Source organism: Petromyzon marinus, chromosome 3 (genome assembly GCF_048934315.1).
Source record: "Petromyzon marinus isolate PM22_M1 ecotype Great Lakes invasive population chromosome 3, UKy_Petmar_22M1.pri1.0, whole genome shotgun sequence".
Classification (NCBI taxonomy): Eukaryota; Metazoa; Chordata; class Hyperoartia; order Petromyzontiformes; family Petromyzontidae; genus Petromyzon; species Petromyzon marinus.
Window position 1 is genome coordinate 13,302,589 of NC_133669.1, and position 12,111 is coordinate 13,314,699.

The 12,111-nt window shown below is 38.6% G+C and overlaps 1 long non-coding RNA gene across 1 annotated transcript; it reads left to right on the top strand.

Moving 5' to 3' along the window:
- Positions 1–1,779: 1,779 nt before the first annotated feature.
- On the top strand, positions 1,780–11,288 carry LOC142931011 (uncharacterized). The gene is made up of 3 exons (XR_012947008.1): positions 1,780–8,838; positions 9,620–9,662; positions 10,529–11,288. It is a non-coding gene; the product is annotated as an uncharacterized LOC142931011 (long non-coding RNA).
- The last annotated feature ends 823 nt before the right edge of the window (positions 11,289–12,111 follow it).

The following is a 12,111-nucleotide window of genomic DNA, read 5'->3' on the forward strand; positions in this document are numbered from 1 at the left end:
CTCGGTTGAAATTGTCTCTGTGCTTGTATATGTGGATAGCCTCATGAACGAATCTCTCATGGTAGCCAGATGGCTTACAAAGAACCTCTGTCTTGGAAAAGTCAATGTCATGTGAGCCTACTTATATTATTTTATTGTTTCCCTTCAACGTGACTTTACCGAAAGAGCTAAGAATATGAATTACTGCAGTCACGAAAGCTTTAAATCAAAATTTAATGATGGTACAGTTACCAGGTTTCCAAAGCGTATGAATACTAAATATTCTGAATGTGCATTTTACCAGTATTCGGAATTGTAATCTTTACTGGTTCTTGCGTAATGGTTTGGGATCAATCTACAGTAAATTAATGTAAATACCTAGTTTTGGTACCTTTAACATATTACGACAATGTACTGCCTATTTTCAATCCACTGCTGGATGAAAGCCTCGTCCTGCCATGTTGGTCCAGGGGGTTCTGCAACTATACTGCACCGCACTGGTCAGCGTGAATTGGTGAATTGGAAACCAGGGCTGGTTCAGATATCACTCACGACTCAAGTTAGCTCTAGCCAAGAATTTAAGTCAGATCACCAGGTTCATAACGCAGTGTGCTAACAACTGCACCACCGTTCCAACCAATCTTTTAAATAGCGTTGGGCAAACACTTTAGTTTGACACAAATGGCATTCATTTCTCTGCCATTCTTCATTTACGAAAGGAATTTGTTAAGCAATTAAAATAAGCCAATATCCTCTTGTTGGCAAGCTATCTTGTGACCGATGGCAAGGTACTTAATTTGTATTTTTTTAAGTCCACATTATTGTACCATTGGAATCTGCAATACATATTTCCATGATTGTACTTAATTAGATTTGGGGGTTTGGTAGAATTCTACACAGTTTGGCTCTCTCTCCCAGAATCCATATTTTGATTTCATGGTATGCTAACTCAGTAAGGTCCATAAATATATATGCTGTCATATTCTTACAATATACTATAACAGTTTATGAACTAGTATTGTTACATATCATTACATAATATTAATCTTTGTCCTGCATATAATTTTAGATTTTAACATTGAATTATTAGCAATAGATAAATATTATAATAAAGCAAACATCTGTTGTCTCCACATTAAAATAAAATTTTAGTCCATTAGCCAATATGTTGTCCGGAATAATGTTTCATTCTCGCATTTGTTGAAGTTGGCAAACTTCTGAACTCGTATCAACCTTGTGGGTCTCATTAGCAAAATAATAATGATATGTCTGATCATGACAACATAGCAATTTTAATGATACCCTGATGGTAACGTCAGAAATAACATGAGCCAGCACCACAAAACTTTGGGCTGAACGTAGATAACTATGCATTTCATTGAATGTTCAAGATACAATGATCTAATTTATGTGTAGTGTACTTGAAACTAAGAAAATGTTGCACATGTTGGATGGTTTGATTCATGCAGCCAATTGGCTGTTCCAAAAGAACAATACCCAAACACCCTGCCTGCTCTAGCGTCGAGACTAAAGGTCCTTGAACGGCTAGGAAAATGCTATTACTGTACAGTATTTGGGAATGTTATAGACTGAATAATCATCATCAGCCATGGTCAATTCACTGCTAATGAAGGCCTCACAAAAGCTGTAGCCATTTAATAAGTACCTGTATTTATGTACAAATATATATTTTAAAGCTGTATTTCTTGTGCCGGATCAGGTACCCCATAAAAATATATGTACATTTAAACACTCTCTCTAAATACAAAAAAGGGCACATAACAACACAAAAGTGTTTTTTATATATACATTACAAAATGTTTGTATTGCTTTGTTTCACTGTGCTATTTAAAAAAAAAAAGAATCTGTCTTCCAAATCAATCATTTGTTTTGGTAAACAACCGTGCTGTTTCCATATTGCTTTATTGAGTTGACCGTGGCTGGAGTTGATTAATCTCTAGTTCACTGGAAGCCTGACGGTTGCGTCTATTTTCAGTTACGTCAGGGTGATGCAATACGAACAATCCGGGATTTCCAATTGAACCACCCAGGTGACTGATTTGTTGAACTACTGTGCTTCACTGCAACGAAATTCAATTCGCACTCCAAAACATCTAAATTACGACCGTGTAATCAAGATGCCGTACAAATAGGAATAATTTGTGCATTGAGTGGGCTTTGCTTAGACAGGGGGAGGGGACATAACCTGAAGTGTAAATCGTGGTACAGATGAGAAATAATAAACTGGATAAACAGGGTCAATTTGTCATAAAAGCAATATCAAACCGAAAATCACTGTGCAGGCTCACCATGTGACACACAAAGGTCAAAGTAAATACATTAAAACGTAGTTCAAAGCAGCACCCAGCATTAATATACTTTCTGATGATCATCTTGGTGGAGCGGTTCGCACACTGTGTTGTGACCCCGATGACCTGAGTTTGAGTCCCACAGCCATGGCCAACATCAATGACAAGAGATGCCTAAACCCTTCCCGAGCACCCAACTTCACTAACTCACACTGGACCAGCGTGGTAAAGTAAGGCCAAACAACCCCTCTGACTGGGGATCGGCGACCAATATAACAAGAGCCATTTTTTTTCTCGAATTCGGTCAAAAAAGTTATATATTTCAAGGGAAGCAACGCATGTGAATACGAGACGGCGGTCCTTCATAAATACCATCACGGAGCAGTCCTTAAAGAGCCGCAGCGCTGCAGGTTGTCGACCACTGCCCATGGCTGATACAGGATGGGGAGGCTTTCATCCAGCAATTGATTGCCAAAGGATTGGTTAATTCAATTATATATATTTTAGAAGACCTTGAAGATCTTACATGACTCTCTTTTTCAAATTGAAACACTCCCCTTTATTTTGGAATGTGTGCACGTTCATACAACCAAAATAAAACTTCCAACTGTGTAAAAGACATTGACATTCAATATATTTTCAATTAAAGTTACTTTGATGTTTCATAAAAGCTGATTTTTGAAAGCAAATATTTTAAAAGGTTTATTTTGGAAATGTAATAGAGTAAATATATCTCGTTAGAAAAATGTATTGTTTCTGAATACGTTTTTTCGTAAAATTATGTAATGACAGTGCATAGTTATTTGTGCTCAGTAATAAAAAAAAGATTCACTCGAAAGTTGGATGTTTGGACATTTAAGATTTCATTTAGCCCTTTGATTTAAATGAATTAAAAAAAAATCAGTTCCATTTGTACAATGACCCAGAGTCAAAGAATGTTTACAGAGCTAGCTTTGGAAGGTAGTAAGCCGTAATATGTGAGAATTCCAATCACGCACAACGGCTACACGGCACGCACATGTTATTTTCACCTGTGGCCAGCAGGAATGGAATGCGTTTTCCGGTGTTACGTTTTTAGCACCCATGGCATCAGAGGGAGGCTGGTGGCATACCACCGAGTCTGGAAACACTACGTTCCCAATTTCTAATTATAAACCTGAGGAAAAGAGCCTGTTGTATCTACCTCCCTACATATTCACCGTTTCTATCCTTAGCTCTGTCTATAATTGCATCTGTTATAGGAGACGCATCTCTACAAATGTAATCCGCGTACTGTAGTCCGCTTTTAATCATCAACTCGCATAGCTCTAGAGTGCCATTGTATCCTCGTCGTATTTAATATTTGCTTACTTTAATAAAACTGCTATAGCTTTCTGACGAAACGAAACTTTACTCTTTATATATGAAATGTACATTCAGCAACACGGCTTAAGATAATTTTATTTGAGAAGAAGATTTTTTTAAATACACTTGCGAATTTTTACTTGATATTGTTTCTATTCATTTGGTTAACACATGCACATTAGATTAACATGCCATCGTGTGAAAATGCAAGGCTGTTACTAAATACAAAAATACATGAGCTCGATGTTGCCTCTGCATGGTATTGTGTTTGTGAATATTATTGAGGGATGTTAAAGAACCTGTAGGCTTTCGCCACCAAACTCATCTATAATAGAGGTTTTTGGGTTAGATCACGTGAATATATAAATGTGTCATATTCTTGGTTCTTTCGGTAAAGTCACGTAGAAGGGAAACAAAAAAAACAACAAAATCATTTCTGATTCAACCGCATTAATTGATCAAACCAAACAGTTCCCGTTGAAACCTTCTGCTGCCAGGCCACCAAGATTATACGGCTTACCAAAAATACATAAAGTAGATACACCCCTTCGTCCCATCGTCTCTACTATCAACTCCCCCACCTACAAACTGGCACGTTTTCTGTCTGAAATCCTGCGGCATTTCACTGGAAAAACCACCCCTGCGGTACAAAATTCTACTCACCTGGTATCGACAATCAAGGGTATTTCTCTGTCCCCAGACGACCTGTTTGTCAGTTTTGATGTAGTTTCCTTATTTACCAAAGTTCCTGTACCTGACACCATCGCAATCATTGAAGAATTGGTTCATCAAGGACTAAACACTGAGGTACCCCCCCTGGTAAGACACTGCTTAACCAATACATACTTCACTTGGAATGGAACTTTCTACAAACAAACTGAGGGCACCCCAATGGGCTCCCCCCTATCTCCGGTTGTAGCCAACATTTTCATGGATAAATTTGAGACTGACGCCATCCAGACTGCCACTCTACACCCAACCTTATGGAAGAGGTACGTGGATGACACTTTTGTCATCTGGCCACATGGCCGGCCTGCTCTGGACCAATTCTTCGACCACATCAATTCCATACACCCAGCAATCAGATTTACCATGGAGGTCGAAAAAGATGGCAAACTACCCTTTTTGGATGTCTTAATTAAAAGGAGACCTGATGGTTCAATGAGCCACTCTGTCTACAGGAAAGCTACCCATACGGATGCTTACCTGAAACCGGATTCCCACCACCATCCATCCCAGAAGAATTCCCTCATCAAGACTCTGCACCATAGAGCCCAATGCATATCCGACCAGGAACACATAGCCAGTGAACTCAAGCACGTACAACAAGCTCTTAAGGCTAATGGTTATTCCGACTACACAATCTGCAAAGCTATCACTCCAACCATGAAGAAAGACCCACTTGAGGAGCCTTTCAAAACCATCACTTTACCCTACATTGCGGGGATCACAAAAAAGATCTCCAAAATCTTGAATAAACACAAGATCCAGGTCCGATTCAATACATTACATAAAATCCGTGATCTGGTTCCATCTGTAAAATATGTGATTCCGGACATACAGTACCCTGGTGTCTACAAACTAAGTTGCCTCTGTGGTAGTAGTTACATTGGAGAAACCAAACGACATGTCTCGGACCGCATTCGTGAACACAAAGCAGACCTGAAACACGGTAGGACCAACACCTCGGCCGTGGCAGATCACTGTTATAATTCAGTAGGCTCACATGACATTGACTTCTCCAAGACAGAGGTTCTTTGCAAGCCATCTGGCTACCATGAGAGATTCGTTCATGAGGCTATCCACATACAAACACAGAGACAAGTTAAACCGATAAGATGGATTCTGGCTTAGCAATCATTGGAAGGATTTGATAAATCATTTTGGGTCTTAATTGATTTATCACGCTTAAGGTGGCTTTCAGACCGCATCCATTATTTTTCCGTCTCCCCCCTCCTCTTTTCTGAACATAGATGGACTCATCTTCTTGGTTCTTTCGGTAAAGTCACGTAGAATGGAAATAAAATAATAAAATAAAACATAATAAAATAAAATTCTCACGACGTTTTGGCCACAACACAAGTAGCCTTCTTCAGGTGAACGAACAGAACTGTCGGGACGACAGCGCTTCAATGAACGCTGCTAAGCTTCGAAGTGTCTTTTAAGCTAGGTGGGAGGAGCAAAGAGCCTTGACAAAGGAGTTTACATATCAACAGGAGAATTTAGCATTGAAATAGCTGTCTTAAAGTGTTGGATCAGCAGGGTGTTAAAGTCAGAAATTAGCTTGTAACTGGGAGATTAGGATGATGTTAATGTGAGGGATTTGCATGTAACTAGTCACTAAATTTCTTTTTTAAACACTCATGCAATGGCATTGCTACAGCATAAAAAAAAAATTGGCTCTGATTTAGCTTAGAACTTGTAGAAATGAATCTCGAATGTTGGCACATCACCACTCTAATACATCCTAGCTGTCAAGGTTTATCTTCTAAATGTCAATAACTATCACCATTGGATGGACACTTGCTTTGTTATACTGGGATACTGTATGTCTGTCGTGATTACATTTTTTCCTCTGTCATTAATCATTCACTGAAAACAACAAAATGTTTGATTAATGTCTTTTGATGTATACAGGTGTGAGGCTCAACTTTTGCATTATCCTCAGCACATTATATGAAAGTGTTAACCTATGTTTATTTTTCGCTTACCACTCATCAGCGGTAAATTAGCAATGTTTTGATCCAACAAAATCAACTAATGATATAAAAAATGACTTTTCATAAAATTATGCCTGTCTCAATACTATCTTGTAGGTGCCAAATAAAAATCGTGGAGAATGTAGGTTTTTAACCAGGTTTAAAAAAATCGACAATATTGTTTATAAATAGTGATCAGTTTAGCTTCAGTGAAGACATTGTTAAATCCGATTTTAATTAAAGAATAAATTTGCTTACACACAAATTATCCCAGCATTAGCATTTTCTTAGATAGACATTAACAAAAGTATTAATATGTGTACAAGTGCATTTACTTCTTGCTAATTTTAAATGAGTAAAGAAAGCAAATGAAAGATCGTATTTTAAATCTAATTTTAAACACTGCTGACACTTTGAATGCACCTGTTTTGGAACCACCGGTGGAAAAACAAGAATAACCAATATTACGTTATATTTTAAGCTTTAAATTTAACACTGGAATTTGAGCGCTTAATTGTAAAATATTTAAGGGAATGGAAAATATCATCTGTTCTGTTTCCTCCTTCCTACCTCCTGCCACTAAGTGGTTGGCAGACATTTTTTCAGAGCAGCTATTTACTGTAAGGACAGATATGTTCATGAGTAACCCCTCTCATTTGAGTAAATTACATAATAGGCCTGCTTTTTCCTGAATATACGAGTCGCAAAGTGTGCACATTGAGGTAAGGATTATTATTCTTGGTTCTTTCGGTAAAGTCACGTAGAATGGAAACAATTAAATAATAAAAATATAAAACAATAAAATTCTCACGACGTTTCGACTGCAACAACACAAGCAAAATGTAAGGATTATTTTGAATGGTAAATGACAGTGAGAGAGCAATTTTTCACCATTAACAAATGGGCCCTTCCAGAGAGATGGTTATATCAAAATAACATTCTTTACATTGATGATAAGTAGAACAGATTATAAAAATACCTTTGCCAACTGCTCTCGTTTCAGAATACAATCGTCAGCTGGTGTTTGGAATTTGAAGTGGAAACACTCGCGACAATTTGTTTCCATGTGCCTTATTGCATAGAGATCACTATTATCATATATATAGATCGTTGTTACTGCCAGCTTGGGAACTTGATGCAAAATTTATAGTTTTAATCTTTAAACTCCAAAGTGTAGCACCATTTTTAGAATTGTGCATAACCATTCCTATACTTGTGGAAGATTATATCCTCACACAAATAACTTAGTAAAAAATATAACTTTAAAGGATATTTTTTACGAAATTTTCATGGTTGTATTTAATATATAGATAGTTGCTCCATGTTAAAAAGATGTCACAAAATGTAACTTAGTGTTTCCAAATTCAATCCACGTTTTTACTTCTCCAAAACATGTGCCTGTTATAAATAGTTTTGCACACTTTCCTTAAGGCATGTTTTGTTTTTTATCTATCTATCACTCAATGTTCAGGTCCTTATTTAGCTTGTTTAGTTAATGTAAGAAAACAAACTTTAGAAATATAAAGGGTGGTTTTGTAATTTATATGAAACAATGAAGTGTTAAGCTTATTTTTGATATGTAAAAAACAAGGTTTAATTGTACAATATAGAGCAATATAATTGAAAGTGATGTTCACATCAGAGTGCACAACAATGGAGGTAATCCCAGCAGCAGCAAAGCTGTCAAGTCCAGCATTTTATTCTGGCAGCATAAGAAAATGTATCACTGCTGCAGACAATGCCATGGGATTCTATACAGTGCAATTGATTTTAAAAGCTTTTAATCTATCAATGGTACTTGAAACGTCTTTTAGCAAGACTTAAATTGACTACTTTGTGAAATTGCCTGTCACTTGGAATGTGGAATCCTATTACCACCTGTGCAAATTTGCATATACATGATGTTAGGCCTGTCTTTACTATGGTGCTAAATAAATACGTGGATTGTGCCTTTATTTTAACATGTGCCTACGAAAACATCAAATAAAAGTAGCACTTCAAGTTATAATGGCTTGGTTAATGTGTTGCTACTTTTTGGAATATTTTCCCAAGTTCTAACGTCGGCGTGCTGTATTTACTTTAACATGTTCCCATCAGTTTTGACAGAAGCTAGCGTCGTTTACCCAATGTGGTCTTTCTAGGTTGGCTGAAAAATGTTCACCTCTAAACACTGTGGGCATCTTAATTCGATAACGATCCCCGAATTGGAAAAAGCCACCCGTTGCCCATGGCCAAAGCTTGAGAGAAGGAAATCCTCAACAGGCGGCCTAACCTGGAAGACCACACTTGGATTACGAGTGGTTGAGAAAATATACTTCCTGAATGAGTGTTGCGTAGGTGGGAATGGTTTAACAAATGCCCCTTTTTCAAGTTCAGGTTCTGTTTTAAATGTCCTCATCAGAGTCAGTGCAAGGACCACGTGGTGAGCATGAAGTGGGTGTTGGTGAAGCACAGATAGTTCCTGCGTCACTCACCAGACCTCTTCGGACTCCTGACAAAACCATGAGGTGCGGCTCTGTGAGATGCGCCAACAGCTTATAAGTCATCAATGTCACAAACAGCCCTGATTTGTGATCTCAACAGCTGTTTGCTTGATAGAATATCGCAGTTGTGCAACGTTTGGTTTGCAATCTGCAATGACAAGCAAACTGGGGTTGTTCACACTGTCATTGTTAGGAAATGGCTGAAAGTATTGTACACTGATGAGGAAAAATTATCATTCTCTAAAGTGGCTGTGATTGGAGTGAAGAAGTTTTCCTTTTCTGATGCTGAGTTGTCAGCCCAGTTCTGAACGGTCAACAAGACGCTTGTCAGTTGTTTCAACGAGAAATACTTGAATGCATGACAAAAAACAGCTAATACACTATAGCGTGCTATGTTTGGCTCACCCAGATTTGCAAATATGATCATTTCATAGCGTTTATGCAAAGATAATTTGGTCGGCCACCAGCAACCTCGACATTTTATTGCATTCTCAGTGGTGCATATTCACGCTGCAGTGGGCAGCTGCTGCTGGCGCAGGGAGAGTTATGCGTTTGGTAACTCCAATATAATCATCATGCAGTATACTGGAACCAATAACAACTTGCAAATCATGCTATGTTAGCTAACCGTGAAACAGCATCTTATGCATATTTTTTTAGAAACCTGTCCCTTCCACATATATTAAAATTTACGTGATGTAAAAGTTATGAAAGGAAATAAAACTTGTCATAAAAAAATAATATCTGCTCATGCAAACAGAAATTTAAAAAAAAAAGAGTTGCCGTTTGATATGTTTCTTTGCAGATACAAAAACCTTCGGTTGTAAACAAGGACGAAAGCTAGATTGGTGAGTCCATACTTGGCTTGCTGGCTGGCTGACTGTTAAAATTATAGATAAACACATCAATAGTCCTTGTCAGCCACAGCGGTGACCTCTCTCATTCCTCGTTGCCCCACACCACAATTTGGCGTGAGGCTTTTGTGCTTCCGGCTATAACACAACACTGTGTTTACATAAAAAGGGCACGTTCACGCTTTTAAAAAACAAGGCGTTGTCGGGGCTTGCAGGGACATGCCTATAAATATCATCGCAATTTACCCATTATATTACATGCGTGCAAGTGCACATGTTTCAAATTGTAAACGATGTACTGTCAGTGTCACGCACTCTTTTACCGTAAAAATATCAAGTCATATAAACTTTAACTTTCTACTCACCAGTTGTGGAAATGTGTTTTTTTTTGGTCAGAGGTCAGAGCACTCAGCTGTCACTGTTGAGATGCTGGGTTCAAATCCAGGTTTCAACCGCATGTACTTTCCCTTACAACTTGCTGCAGAGAAATCTTCATCACATTCACACGGTACTGTCGTTGAACTGATAATGCGTTTCTCACAACTGAAATTTAACATAATTAAGTGAAAAACTAAAGTCAGTAGTAATTATGCTGAGTCCATCAAGTCGTTACACTTGATCAACCTGTTTTAATTGCATGTGGCTACCTTGATTAGAACCATAGAAAGTCAGGGATGACATTTCTACAACACCTGCGACATCTGCCATGTCAGTCATTCTAGATCCAGTGTGAACTCTCCACAAAGTGGTTACTCATCATCATTATGAGTGAATGCACAGGGGACGATGGGCTGTGGACACACGCCATTGATTAATTCTGACATATGTCTTGCGTTTTTAGCGTTTTCATTCTCTTTCAGGAGTGGACCGAGAAGAACAACCCTCAAGACACAAGAGCCAGCATTAGCAACATTTTAATGAATGTGTCTACAGTATTGTACATCTTGTTAACATCACAAGGCCATTGCAGATACAGGGTGCCCTGTAATTTCAGATGAAGAGATGTACAGTAGTCTCGACTGCTTCTTTTGCAGCTCTGAAAGTACTAAACGAAACATTGTCATAGACAGCATTTCAACAATTCAAATTCAGCAGTTGCTTTAATTATCTTCAGATATGGCTGTTAGTACAAAGTCAAAACAAATATATCACCATATGTTTTATGCTTTATCCACGTAAGTTTGGTTTTATATATGAGGTAAGTTTGGTCAGTAAGCTAATCTATGGACCCAGAACAAACAATTAACTTGTCAGTCCTGACAACATTCCATTTGAGTTTTGGCAATTTAAAAAAATAATGAATAATACTGGTTTTACCCATTTGAGGTTGTTGCACAATACACTTTCGTGGCCATATGAATAAAACGGTACCAGTATTGTAAAATAATTCCATCTCAAAACCAATTTCTGCTCTTGCTGCACGGACCATTTTGAACTATTGAACTGTATGCTACGTTCATGCATCCGCCGGTGTTGTTAGTGTGTTCATTCTAGATTTTAAGTTTTCGCGACTGCAAGGATCCATACTCTTTGGTTCTTTCGGTAAAGTCACGTAGGTGAATAAATAAATATAAAATATAATAGAAATAAATAAATCACGACGTTTCGATTGCAACACAAGCAACCATCATCAGGTGTGATAGCCACAGCAAGGAAATGTTTTACTGAAGTGGGAGAGAGACCAGGGTTAGGGCGTCCCTGAAGTACCTGCAGTTTACGCCCCCCCTACCCTCCCCCCCTCTCTGACTTATTTAGCTGTCCTAACCCTGGTCTCTCTCCCACTTCAGTAAAACATTTCCTTGCTGTGGTTATCACCCCTGGTGATGGTTGCTTGTGTTGCAATCGAAACGTCGTGATTCATTTATTTCTATTATTTTATATTTTCACCTACGTGACCTTACCGAAAGAAGCAAAGAGTATGTTTGTTAACGGCACAGTGGGAACCTGGGTAATATGTTGATTACTAAATGAAGATGAGCCTCTCAGAAGAGGCCAGTGGGATCCATAAACACTGACAGAGAAGCGGCTACAAACAACCTGGGGTGAATCACTCTGGCCGGCCATCAACCACCACCACATGCAGGTCCAATTTCTGCTCTGCTACATGGACTTTATAGAACTACGGTGAGTATTGTACGTTCGTGCAGCTGCTGGTGTGCTCAGAGGTCATCAGTGGCACCACAGTGGGCTTCGGGGGGCTACCGATCCCCACTTGACAGACTGTAAGGGCGAACAATTGACTTTAGCAACCCTCTCGGACTCTGTGTGGCCAGGGGTGGTAGAAGGCAATTGACGTAATTATAAGAGTGTGCATTATCATGAGCACGTGGTTTTTTTTAGAGTAAGCAGCAGCTCTTCTCACTGGAGAAACATAGCCCTCGGGGGGGGCCCCGCACCTCCAATGAGCACAGTTGGCTACGTACGGTGCGAAAGAAGCTCCACA